The following is a 13,458-nucleotide window of genomic DNA, read 5'->3' as shown; positions in this document are numbered from 1 at the left end:
CTTGCAGTCTGCGTCGCTGCGATGCGTAGTTGCATTTTTAGGAATGTGCGCGTTAGGCTACGGCATACGGTACAGCCCAGGGTGCAGCGTCGGGTACGCGGCTACGTAGAGCCTACGGCGTAGACTGGACGGAGAAGAATAACTCAGGCTTCAGTGTGTGGGAAGGGATTCACTTGGTCATCTCAACTACAGAGACACCAGCGACTTCACACTGGGTAGAGCAGTTTAATATACGGGGTGATAGCCACCCGCCCCCCCACACCTCCAGCCCGACCAAACTTAAGAAATCTCATTTGGGTGAATGCTGTGTGATGTGTCCCATGTTACAGACCAGTACCCCGAAGTAACAAACGATACACAATATGCAGTTAAGCGATTGAGCTCTATAATTCTTACTTTGACTATAGGGTTAGTAAAGAAACTGAAAGAAAAGAAAAAGGGCCCGCTCTCTTCATTCACGTCTTCTCATCTCTCCCCAGCCAAAAAACCGTGAAAATCTCTCTTCCAGACTCACAAAAAAGAATATTTCTGTCATTGGACAGCCCCACACTGGAAAGCCCTACTTCCTCTAGTCGTAAGCTAAACATTGCTGCTACAGAGAAACCATTACCTCAGCAGTGAAACATTACAGAGAGGCCGTTACTTCAGCAGTGAAACCTTACAGCGTGTTACACTTACCACACACTACCGGTTCACACTGGGAGAAAGTTTCAATAAGCTGCATGCTGAATATTTATCCATCAGTGTTGCTGAATGCAATTTCGAGAGTGACTGTCGGTGCTGAACTCTGCAATTATTGGTGCTGCTCACCACACCCGGGTCACCAGGCATGAGAACGGTTTCTTCTGCTGCATATTCACCTTTAATGGGACTAGATCTGTGACAAATAAATCCGTTCTATATTGAACACTGTCTCCGGTACTTAGTGAATTTATAACACACCTAGTGTACAGCAGAGAGTCAACTCAGGCCGGCTGGACCCTGCCAGTGATTCTGTTCCACAGCAGATCTTTCAAATCCTCCCCTGTTGTTCACCTCTCACTGTCCCTGTGAATGAGTTCCAAATAGTCACCACTCTGTGGGCGAAGAGGTTTCCCTTGAATTCTCTGCAGAGCGAAGAAGTCGAGCTGACTGCAGTTCTGTCTGAGATGTTCTTCGCCCCTCAAATCTCTATGCATCACAAAGAGGAAGTAGGATTCTAAAGCTAAGGTGACAAAACAGTGGCTGATAAGAGAAACCAAAGAAAACATAAAAACCAAGGAGAGGGCATAGAGCAAAAATCACTAGTATGTAGGAGGATTGGGAAGATTTTAAAAACCAACAGAATGCAACTAAAACAATTAAGAAGGAAAAGATGGAACACTTAAGTGAGCTAGCCGGTAATATTAAAGAGGATACCAAATGTTTCTTCAGGTAATTATAGTGTAAAAGAAAGGCGGAAACGGATATCGAACCACTGAAAAATGATGCTGGAGAGGTAGTAATGGGCTGGGGGTGTAAGGTGATGGCAGATGAACTGAATAAGTATTGTACATCACTCTTATCTCTCGAAGACCCCGGCAGGAATATGGAAGTACCAGATGTCAGTGGACTGAATGTGTGAAGTTACGTTACTCGGGAGAAGGTTCTTGGGAAACAGAGATGGTCTGAAGGTAAATAGGTTCCCTGGATCAGATGGTGTACACCCCAGAGATCTGAAAGAGGTGGCTGAAGAGATGTGGAGGCATTAGCAATGATTTTTCGAGTATCGTTAAGGAAATAAAATCCTATGTTTTTTTCCCCTTCACTACTCCCCCTCTCGCAGTTTCACCCATCACCGACCACTTCTTCTACCCTTTTCACCCCCACACTTCTTCCTCTGACGTCTCATCTTTTTTTCCCCCAGTCCTGACGAAGGGTCTCGGCCTGAAACGTCGACTGTTTACTATTTCCCATATATGCTGCCTGGCCTCCTAGGTTCCTCCAGCATTTTGTGTTTGTGTTGCTTGGATTCCCAGCATCCACAGAACTTTGCAGTTGATACAGATAAGAGACAGATAGTTTAGAGCAAAGCTGCAGTCTGCAAAATGACTTCGATAGGTTTGGAGAACGGACAACGAAGTCGTGGATGAAATGTACGGAAATGTACAGTGTATGTAAATGTACGGTCATGTACAATTGGTGGAAGGAATAAGGGCGTAGAGAAAAATAAATAAATGGGAGAAAATTCAAAAATCAGAGGTGCATAGGTATTTGGGAGTCCTTGAGCAGGAGTCCCTAAAGGTTTGCTTGCAGATTGTGTTGATTAAGGATGACAACTGTAATGTTAGCATATCAGAACAAGGATGTGGCACTGTGGCTTTAAAACGCATTGGTGAGATCGCTCTTGGTGTATTGTGAACAGTTTACAACCTGCGAAAACAGATGTGCTCGTATTGGAGAGGGTCCGGAGAAGGTTCATGAGCAACGAAAGGGCTAACGTATGAGGAGCGTTAGCCGGATTTGACCCTGTACTCGCTGGTCTGGAAGAAAGAGAGGGGATCTCATTGAAACCTATTAAATATTGAAAAGCCTCGACAGAGTGGCTATGAAGAAGATGCACCCTATACTGTGTGAGTCTGGGACCAGAGGCCACAGCCTCAATATATAGGGCATCCACTGACAAGAGATGAGGAGGGATTTCTTTAGTCAGGGAGTGGTAAATCTTTAGAATTTATTGCCACGGACGGAGCAGACACCAAGTCACTGAGTGTATTTTTAATGGATGTTCAAAGATCATGGGGAGAATGCAGGAGAATGGGGTTGAGAGAGATAATCAAGTGGACACGAAAGAATGGCGGAGCAGATTCGATTGGCTGAGCAGCCTCTGCGTGAAATCTCATGCTTCATGGTCTGAAGAAGTGGCGAGTGAGGTTGCATTAGGGTTAGGGTATGGTCAGTGTATCCGCGCCTGGATTATTGTATTCAGTTTTGGTCGTTCTGCTACAGGAGAGAGGACGTCAAGCTGGAATGAGTGCATTGGAGATTTCCAGGAATGGTGCCGGTACTCGAGGGACTGAGTTCTGGAGAGAGGTTGGGCAGGTTGGGATTCCACACCTTGAAGTGTAGGAGATTAAGGCTGACCTTGTGCAGGTGTTCCAAACTATGAGTGTACAGAAATGGGGAATGTGTGCAGTCCTTTTCCCCACCTTTGTGGAATCAGCAACCTGAGGGCACCGGTTTAAGGTGAGACGGGATTGATTTAATAGGGATCCCAGGGGAAAATTATTAACCCACTCTCCCTTCCGGTTCATTGTTTAGCTAACACGATGAGTGAACTCTCAGGTTGGAGGAGCAACACCTCATATTCTATCCGGGTAGTTTACAACCTGATAACATGAACATCTTTTCTTTTCATCAACCCACACGCCCGTCTCCTCCATTCTGTCTCCCCACTTCTTTCTTCTCCTCTGCGGATCGTCTCCCTCTGGTTCCTCTTTTACTTCCGTTTTCCCATTGTCAACTGTCCTTTCCTATCAGATTCCTTCTTTTCAGCCCTTTGCATTTTCCACCTACCACCTCAAAACCTCTCACTTTATCTCCCACCTCCCCCACCCACTCACCTTCACTCTTATCTGGCTTCACCTATCATCTACCAGCTTGGACTCTTTCCAGAACCCGCACCATCTTATTCCGGCTTCTCCTCACTTCCAGTCCTGATGAAGGGTCTCGGCAGGAAATCTCTCTTTGGCTTTAACCCCTCTATAGAAGCTACCTGACCTCCTGACTTCCTCTAACATTTTGTGTATGTTACTCTGCATCTCCAACATCTGCAGAATTTCATCGGGACAGAGTGCAGAATGCAGAGACTACATCGGGTCTCACTAATGTCGAGGAGGCCACACCTGGAAAACTGGAAACGATGGATGACCCCAACAGTCACGATGCTGAAAAGTTGCCTAATATGGAAGGACTGTTTGGGACTCTGACTAGTGGTGAGGAGAGTGGTTAGGGGCAGGTCTGGAACTTCATCGACTTGCACTCCTTCTTACCGCTGTAAATCTCTCCCTTTTGTGGACAACACTGCCACTTGGTGGTGATTTACCACAATAACAGGACCCCCTGATTTGTGGACTCCATTGTCACCAGGTGGCGCTCTGTCGCAATAACGCTGAGAGACAGAAATGTGACGCTGCAGCCTGCTGAAATGTTTCTTCAAGATTCAGGGTTGTTTAATTCCATTTCCAGCAGACACGTGTAAATGAGGTCGAAATAATTATTACTCCGGCTCCAATATAGCACAAAAACACAATAGTAACAACATATATCCCCAGCATATATACTGTGCACGGATTGATTGTATGTTCATAAAGTGACGCTCGGCATAGGATGCCTGCATATAAGATGACAGACAGGAAATGTTAGAGGTGCCTGGTGGTGTGGAAGGGTGGGTTAGTGGGTAGAGATATTTATCAGCTTTACTGCTTGGGAAAAGTATCTGTCCCAGAGGCTGGTAGTCCTGGTGAGGATGCTGCATATCTACCCCCCGATGTGAGTGGGACAAACAGTCCATGAGTGGGATGGGTGGAGGTAGATTATGAAAATTAGATTGGTGCTTGATCTCAAGAGAGGGCATTTGGAAAATACTAATGAGATGCTTTTAGAATAGCTTGTAATTGTGCCCTCTTGAGAAATGTTGATTCTGGATTGGGTGTTGTCCAAAGAACCAAACTTGATAAGGGAACTTATGGTAAAGGAACCATGTTGACGCTGTGATCATAACATGTTGCAATTCACCCTGCACTTTGAGAGGGGAAAGGTACAACAAGATGCATCTTTATTAGTAGGGTGAGGGGAACTACGGAGGCACGGGAGAAGAGCTTACCGAAGTTGATTGGAAGGGGACACCAGCAGGGATGATGGCAGAATAGCAATGGCTGGAGTTGCTCCACTTGACAGCCTCAGGGTTGAAGAGAAACACATCATATTCCAACTGCACAGATCCAACCTGAAGGCATGAATATCGATTTCTCCTTCCAGTAAAAAAATTACTGCCCACCTTTCCTTCTACTTTCTCCCGAGTAACGTAACTTTACACATTCTGACCACTGACATCTGGGACTTCCATATTCCTGCCAATGTCTTCTACAGATAAGAGTGATGTACGATACTGATTCAGTTCATCAGCCATCATCTTTCACCCTCACCCCATTAATACATCTCCAGTATCATTTTCCATTGGTTTGATATTCGCTTCTGTCTCTCTTTTACACTATATGTGCCTGAAGAAAAAATAGTATCCTCTGTAATATTACTGGCTAGCTGACCTAAGTATTCCATCTTGTCCTTCTTACTGATTTTAGTTGCATTCTGTTTGCTTTTCAAAGCTTCTCAATCCTCCAACTTCTAGTAATTTTTGTTCTGTGCCCTCTCTTTGTTTTATGTGGTGTCTTTGGTTTCTCTTATCAGCCACGGTTTTGTCACCTTACCTTTAGAATACCACTTCCTCCCTGTGACTTCCGAATTGCTTCTAGAAATTCCAGCCATTGTTGCTCTGTTTTAATCCCTGCCCGTGTTCTTTTCAAATCAATTTTGACAATTTTTTCTCTCATGCCTCTCTAATTGTCTTTATTCCACATCTGACTTTTAGTTTCTCCTTCTCTAATGTCGGGGTGAATTTGATCATATTAAGAACACTTGCCCCTGTGTTCTTTGGACTCAAGTGAACTAATTTATTCCGGTTCATTACAGCACCCAATAGCTGATACCCAAGTGGGCTCAACCACGAGCTGCTCTAAAAAAAGCATTTTGTAGGCATTCTAAGAATTTCTCCTCTTGAGACCAACACCATCCTAATTTTCCTAATCACCTGCATGACAATCCCTCATGACTATTGTAGCATTGCCCTTTTGGCGCTCATTTTCTATCTCTCATTGTAATTTGTGGACTACTTACTTACTACTGTTTTGGGGTCACTATACAATTCCATCAGGGATTTTTTGTACATTTGCTATTCCTTAATACTACCCACAGATTCTACACTGCCCAACGCTATGCCACCTCTTATCTAATGATTCTATTTAATATTTCACCAACAGAGCCACACAACCCCACGACCGGCTTGTTATTTCACTAAACATATAAATATCTGGGAAACAGGAGGACCTGCAGATGCAAGAAATCAAGAGAAATTCACACAAAGTGCTGGAGAAGCTCAGCAGGTCAGGCAGCATCTATGGATGGGAATCAACATTTCCGGCCATGACCCTTCACCGGGTCTCGTGATAACCACGTATCTGAAAAATCAACAAGCAAAGACAACAGAAAGTAGTGCAATATTGGGAAAACCTTTGACAAAATTTATTTCAAGGCTTTAAAAAACTGTCGAACAGAGCTCAATGGTTAACAAATAGAATAAAGGCAATAAACACTTCCATCAATACCGACATTGACTTTTTCTAATGAAAATATCTTAGTCCCATTTCAATCAGTAAAATTTACAAAGATAAGTAAGAACTGAAATGACAAGTTTAGAAAAGACTATTTACACTCAACCCCACTGAGATTAACACTACCTTGGACAGAAGGAGGAAGAGGAATAACAGACATGAGAAAGAAAATCACATAAGACCATAAGACAAAGGAGCAGAATCGGACATTTGGCCCATCGAGTCTGCTCCACCATTTCATCATGAGCTGATCCAATCTCCCCTTTAGTCCCATTCCCCCACCTTCTCACCGTAACCTTTGACACCCTGACTACTCAGATACCTATCAATCTCTGCCTGAAGCAAACCCAATGACTTGGCCTCCACTGCTAGCCATAGCAACAAATTCCACAGATTCACCACCCTCTGACTAAAAAAATTTCTCCGCATCTCTGTTCTGAATGGGCGCCCTGCAAACCTTAAGTCATGCCCTCTTGTACTAGACTCCCCCAGTCACTCTCGAAATTGCATTCAGCAACGGGGATGGACAAATATCCAGCCTACAGCTTATTGAAACTTTCCCCCCAATGTGAACCCAGTCGTGTGTTACAAGGTTAGATTACTGAGTGAATCCCTTCCTATATTCACAGCAGGTGAATGGCCTCTCCCCAGTGGAACACAATGATGCAGCCTTGGTGGAGACGGTTGAGAGAATCTCTTCCCAAAGTCTGAGCAGACGATCAGCCTCTAACTGGTGTGAACTCGCTGGTGTTTTAGTAGACGAGATGATCGTGTGAATGCCTTCCCACATTCACAGGTCGACGGCCTCTCCCCAGTGGAACTCACTGGTGTGCCAGCAGATCAGATGACTGAGTGAATCCCTTCTCACAATCTGAGCGGTTGAAATCTCTCTCTGCTGTGTGAACTGACTGGTGAGTCAGTAGGTGAGATGATGTGGTGAATCCCTTTCCACAGTCTGAGCAGGTGAACAGCGTCTCCCCAGTGTGAACTGGCTGTGTGCTTGTAGGCTAGCTAACTGTGTGAATCCCTTTTCACAGTCTGAGCAGGTGAACAGCCTCTCCCCAATGTGAACTCGCTGGTGTCTCTGTAGGTTAGATGAATGAGTGAATCTCTTCCCACAGACTGAGCAGGTGAAATCCCTCACTGCAGTGTGAACTGACTGGTGAGTCACTAGGTGAGATGATGTGGTGAATCTCTTCCCACAGTCTGAGCCACACAACCCCATCAGTTCCATTATCCAGATCACTAACAAATCATGTGAGAAGTAGCGGACCGAATACTGACCCCTGAAGAACACAAGTCACTGCTGGCCAACCAGAAAAGGCCCCTTTTATTCCCACTCGCTGCCTCTTGGCTGTCAGCCATTCCTCTGTCCATGCCAGTATTACTTCGGATTTTTATCCTGTTAAGCAGTTTCATGTGTGACACCTTATCAGATGCCTTCTGAAAATCCAAGTAAATGATATCCACCGCCTCTCGTTTGTCCATCCTGCTTATGACTTCCTCGAAGATCTCTAACAGACTTGTCAGGCAAGATTTCCCTGTACAGAACCTATGCTGGCTTTGACTTATTATATCATTAGTCTCCTAGTACCCCAAAACCTCATCTGTTATCAAGTGATTCTTGACGGGTCATGACCAACGCATCTGTTATCTCTCCAGCAACCTCTCTCAGGACTCTGGGATGTAGTCCATCTGCTCCAGGTTACTTATCCACTTTAAGAACCGAAGTTTGCCTAACACGTTTTCCTTTGTAATAGCAATGGCACTTACTCCTGCTCCCTGACACTCACAGATCTCGGGCACACTGGTGGTGTCTTCCACAGACAAGACGGATGCAAAGTACCTATCAAGTTCATCTACCGGCTCTTCCCCATTTGTACCCCATGAGCATCATTTTCCAGTAGTCCAATATCAACTCTCACCTCCCTTTCGTATTTTTTTTTATAACTGGTTTATATTATTGTATAGTTTGCTGTCATATTTCACCTTTCCCCTTATAGCTTTTATTTTAAATTTGCCTGTTGTTGGATGTTAAAAGCTACCCAATTATCCAACCTACTACTCACTTTTGCTACCTTATATGCTTTTATACAGTCCTTAACTTCCTTTGTCAGCCACGATAGCCTAGCCCCGCTGTTTGAGAACTACGTCTGTGGGACATATCTATCCTGCACATTATGAACTATTCCCAGAAACGTCAGCCATTTCTGCTCTGGCGTCATCTCCACCAGCATCCTCCAATCCACCTGGGGAATCACCTCTCTCACGCCTCTGAAATTCCCTTTCATTCCATTGAGATACTATGCATCTTGCCTGTGCTTCTCGCTCACAATTTGCAGTAGAAATTCAACCATATTATGATCACTGCCTTCTAATGGTTCCTTTACATTGACCTCCCTAATAAGATCTGGGTTATTACACAACACCCAATGTAAGATAGCAGTTCCCCGACTAGGCTCAACCATCAGCTGCTCTAAAAAGCCATTTCGTTTGCATTCAATACATCCCCTCTTTTGCGAACTCACGCCAATCTGACTTTCCCAATCCTCCTGCAGATTGAAGTCACCCACTACAGTTGTGTCATTAAATTTATTACATAAATGCCAAACATTCAGCAGTACCTGGGCCAGAAGTGAGGATACATGCTTTTACCAAGGAGAGAAGGTGTTTTTGAAGCTGAAAGGCCTGAAGGTGGATAAGACACCGCAGAGTTCAGAAAGAGGTAGCTGAAGAGATTGTGAAAGCATTAGAGTCATAAAACACTACAACACAGAAAAATGCCATTCGGCCAGTCTAGTCCATGCTAAACAATTAATCTTCTGAGTTCCAACAACTTCCACCTGGACCATAGCCCTCCATATGCTTCTCATCCAGTGACCTAAGCAAACTTCTCTTAAAGATTACAATCGTCCCTGCCACTTGCTCTGGCAGCTCAGTGCACACTCTCCCCGCCTCTGAATGAAGAAGTTCCCCCTTAGTTTTCTCTTCAAGTGATGAGTAATGATCTATCAGAAATCGCTAGATTTTGGAACAGTTCTGGTGGACCAGAAATTTGCAAATGTCACTCCACTCTTTAAGAAGAGAGGGGGCACAAGAAAGAAAATTATTGGACAGTTAGTCTGACCTTAGTGGTCAGGAAGATGGTAGAGTGTACTAAGAGAGTGTTTTTTGGGTACTGTAATTGGGGAAACATGATGAGTAGGCCAAAGTCAGCCGGATTGTTTCGAGGAAATCTTCACTGACAAATCTCTTGGAATACTTTGCGGAAATAACAGGCAAGATAGATAAAGCAGAGGCAGTGTATGTTGTTTGCTTGGATTTTCAGATGATCTTCAACAAGGTACCCCATGCAAGGCTTATTGAGAAAGTAAGGAGGCATGGGATCCAAGGGCACATTGCTTTGTGCATCCAGAACTGGCTTGCTCACAGAAGACAAAGAGTGGTTGTAGACTGGTCATATTCTGCATGGAGGTCGGTGACCAGTGGTCTGCCTCAGGGATCGGTTCTGGGACCCCTACCCTTAGTGACTTTTATAAATGACCTGGATGAGGAAGTGGAGGTATGGGTTAGTAAATTTGCTGATGACACAAAGGTTGGGTTAGGTTGCAGGCGGATATTGATAGTCTGCAAACCTGGGCTGAGAAGTGGCAAATGGAGTTCAACCCAAAGAAGTGTGATGTGCTTCATTTTCTTCGGTCAAATATGATAGAATATAGTATTAATGGTAAGCCTCTTGGCAGTGTGGAGGAACAGAGGGATCTTGGGGACGGAGTCCATAGGACAGTCAAAGCTGCTATGTAGGTTGACTCTGTGGTTAAGAAGCCATACTGTGCATTGGCCTTAATCAACCGCAGGAATGAGTTTAAAAGCGGAGATGTAATGTTGCAGCTATATAGGACTTTGGTCAGACCCCACTTGGAGTACTGAGCTCAGTTCTGGTCACCAAACTACAGGAAGGATGGGGAAGCCATAGAAAGGGTGCTGAGGAGATTTACGAGGATGTTGTTTGGAAAGGGGTGCATGCCTTTTGAGAATAGGTTGAGTGAACTCAGTCTTTTCTCCCTGGAGTGATCAAGGATGAGAGGTGACCTGATAGAGGTGTTCAAGAAAATGAGAGACATTGATCGTGTGGATAGTCAGAGGCTTTTTCCCAGGGCTGAAATTGCTAGCACGAGAGGGCATAGTTTGAAGATGCTTGGAAGTAGGTACAGAGGAGATGTCAGGGGTAAGTTTTTTACACAGAGAGTGGTGAGTGCTTGGAATGGGCTGCCGGCAATGGTGGTGGAGGCGGACACGATAGGGTCTTTTAAGAGACTCCTGGATAGGTACACGGAGCTGAGAAAAATAGAGAACTGTAGGTAACCCTTGGCGTTTCTAGAGCAAGGACATGTTCGGCATCGCTTTGTGAGCCAAAGGGCCTGTAACGTGCTGCAGGTTTTCTATGTTTCTAAGGTGCTGCATGTGAGGCTGCTGAACAGGATCACAGCTCATGGAATTACAGGAAAGAAACTTGTACTGACAAGGGAGAAAGAGTCAGAATAATGTGGGCAATTCTGTTTTGCTGTCGGTAACTAATGCTGTTCTGCAGGGGTCAGTATTGAGACCGCATCGTTTCATGTTAAATCTGAATGATACGGATGACGGAATTGATACCTTGGTGATGAACATTGCAGTTGATACAAAGATAGGTAGGGGATAGGTAGTTTAGAGCAAAGTGGAAGTCTGCAGAAGGACTTTGATAGGTCTGGAGAATGCCAGCAAAGTAGCAGTTGAAATACAGTGTATGCAAGTCATGTACATTTGGTAGAAGTAATTGGGCGTAGAAAAAAAATAAATGGGAGAAACTTGAAAAAATTAGAGGTGCATAAGTGCTTGTGAGTCCTTGAGCAAGAGGCCCTAAAGGTTTGCTTGCAGATGGAGTTGATTAAGGATGACAACTGCAATGTTAGCAATATAAGAGCAAGGATGCGATACTATAGCTTTATAACGCATTGGGCAGATCACTGTTGGTGTATTGTGAGCAGAGTCCGACCTGTACTTCCGACTTATTATCTGAGCAAAGGATGTGCTCGTATTGGAGTGGGTCCGGAGAAGTTTCAAAGAATGATTCCAGGAAGACCAAGAGTGGATGACCTGGATGAGGAAGTACGTGGGAAGGGATTCACTCAGTCATCCAACCTACAGAAACTTATCAATATCCACTGCTGCTGATTTCCACACACAAATAAATCAAAAGGGATATGCCCAATCAAATCGATAATTAATCCATCAATAGCCCCCAAACAACACGGCCCAGCCCGACACATAACAGGGGACTTTACATCCCACAACACTGGATTCAGTGATGAAACCCGTGATTAATGTTGTTGTCCCTCTGAAATCATAAGAAACGCACATTAAGATGCATTTAAATGCGAGCGCATCCCCACAGGTGACGTCACACAGACCCCCTCGCGCCTGACGTCACGCATGGGCTTCCCACACCGGGATCTGCCCTTACGTGCACAGCGTCTTACGTCATCCATGCGCTGGTGAGCTCGGGCTTTATTAGTTTAATAGCTGGGCTAATAATTACGTGACCAGCCCACCCCCACCGCTGTCAACAGAGGATTCAGGGGCTTCGCTATTCCCATTGGTGCAAATCGACGTCAATCACTTGTTACCACCAGTCGCAGAGGTGGACAAGTCCAGAGGGCGTTACCCCCCTCTGTGTTCGCCTCCCGCTCCGGCCTCAAACTCCACATCACAGTGGAGTAAATGTTTTTTGATTTATTTCCATTTCCCTCCAAGGGAAGTTGGGGTGTTTGTGAAGCGTCTTCTGCGGCCGGAGTCTGATGTGTCGCCGAGAGGTAGGAGACCGCTCGGCCCGTCGGTTTGATGCCAGTTCCCGGGGGAGGAGAGGAGGGTTTCTATTGAAAGGAAAAAGATGGTGTGAGTGGGGGCGGACAGGATGTTTGTCCCGGTGGAAATCTGTGGAAATGTCTGAGCCCACGGTGATGGCGAGCACAGGGATTCACATTGGGGGGGAAACACCGGCAGACGGTTGACCTGCAAGTGGGGCCAATGACAGGGGTAGGAGGTGAGTGGTTGGGGCAACACAGGGCTGCGGAAGATGGACATTTTTCTCACAGAGGATTAACAAAGTGGTTAGAGAGTATTTGTTCCAGAGAGTGCAATGAAGTTTCAATAGACTGATCCCTGAAATGGTTGGGTCATCATATAAAGAAAGATCAAATGTGATAATCCTTTCATTTAGAGAATCGAGGACTGAGAGGTGAACAGATTGAAATGCACATCATTACCAGTTGAACTCGGGATCCCAGTCTCTGAAAAAGGGGGTGGATGCCTATATTTTATAATAAAACCCCTATTGTTTTAACTTTACCTCCTCTCCCAGTTTTATGCTTGCCTGCTTAAGATTCAGCCCATTAGCAACAATCAGTAATACATTCTTTTTGGCTTTTCCTAACGCCTCAGGGGTTGGCGCTTCCAGAAATTTTTTAAATGTCCACTGCTGCTGATTTCCACACACAAATAAATCAAAAGGGATTTCCCAATCAAATCGATAATTCATCGATCAATAACCCCCAAATTTGTTCATATCCCAGACTTAGGCCCCAAATTAGTTACGAACCATAATGCTTTAGAAACAAGCCAGCAGCAATAGACTACACCTGGAGTCTGGTTTTGATGTTAAATCTATCTTTATTAGAATCTACTTGTAATATGCAACATAAACAAGATAAACAGAAGTTAACAGTGTTAAGTTTATAAATGTGTTTAAATGTAACTCCCAAACTATTGAGCTCGGGGGAAACCCGAGTTTTGAGTCTTGAGATGGTAAAGTATGAAAGTTCATTTCAACTACAGAATAGGCGATAAGAGAGAGAGATTTGTAATCCAGGGTAAATGGTGAGAGAACGCAAATATGTAGAATTCCACAGGTTCCATGGTGGTAAAATGAGAGAACAGTCGCTGTAGATTTTACAGTCATCATTCCAAATCCACATACAAATTATCACTGAAAGTGACTTGTCACAAGGTTTAT

At 44.7% G+C, this 13,458-nt stretch overlaps 2 protein-coding genes across 3 annotated transcripts in view; one reads left to right on the top strand and one right to left on the bottom strand.

The window, feature by feature from the left end:
• The window catches only part of LOC140722568 (uncharacterized), a 424,481-nt gene that overhangs the window by 74,338 nt on the left and 336,685 nt on the right, over window positions 1-13,458 (bottom strand). The window lies entirely within an intron of this gene.
• The window catches only part of LOC140722569 (uncharacterized), a 196,381-nt gene that overhangs the window by 26,863 nt on the left and 156,060 nt on the right, over window positions 1-13,458 (top strand). Inside the window, exon 3 of one of the 2 annotated variants that reach the window (XR_012097668.1) lies at window positions 6,057-6,400. The exons of the other annotated variant lie outside the window; for it this stretch is intronic. The gene's annotated coding sequence lies outside the window, so the exon portion shown is untranslated. Of the gene's footprint in view, window positions 1-6,056; window positions 6,401-13,458 lie in introns of those variants that run through there. 2 annotated transcript variants of the gene reach the window in all.

This window comes from Hemitrygon akajei, unplaced genomic scaffold (assembly GCF_048418815.1).
Source record: "Hemitrygon akajei unplaced genomic scaffold, sHemAka1.3 Scf000080, whole genome shotgun sequence".
In the NCBI taxonomy this organism is placed as follows: Eukaryota; Metazoa; Chordata; class Chondrichthyes; order Myliobatiformes; family Dasyatidae; genus Hemitrygon; species Hemitrygon akajei.
The sequence above is the reverse complement of the archived record's forward strand: the minus strand, read 5'-3'. Positions and strand labels throughout refer to the sequence as shown.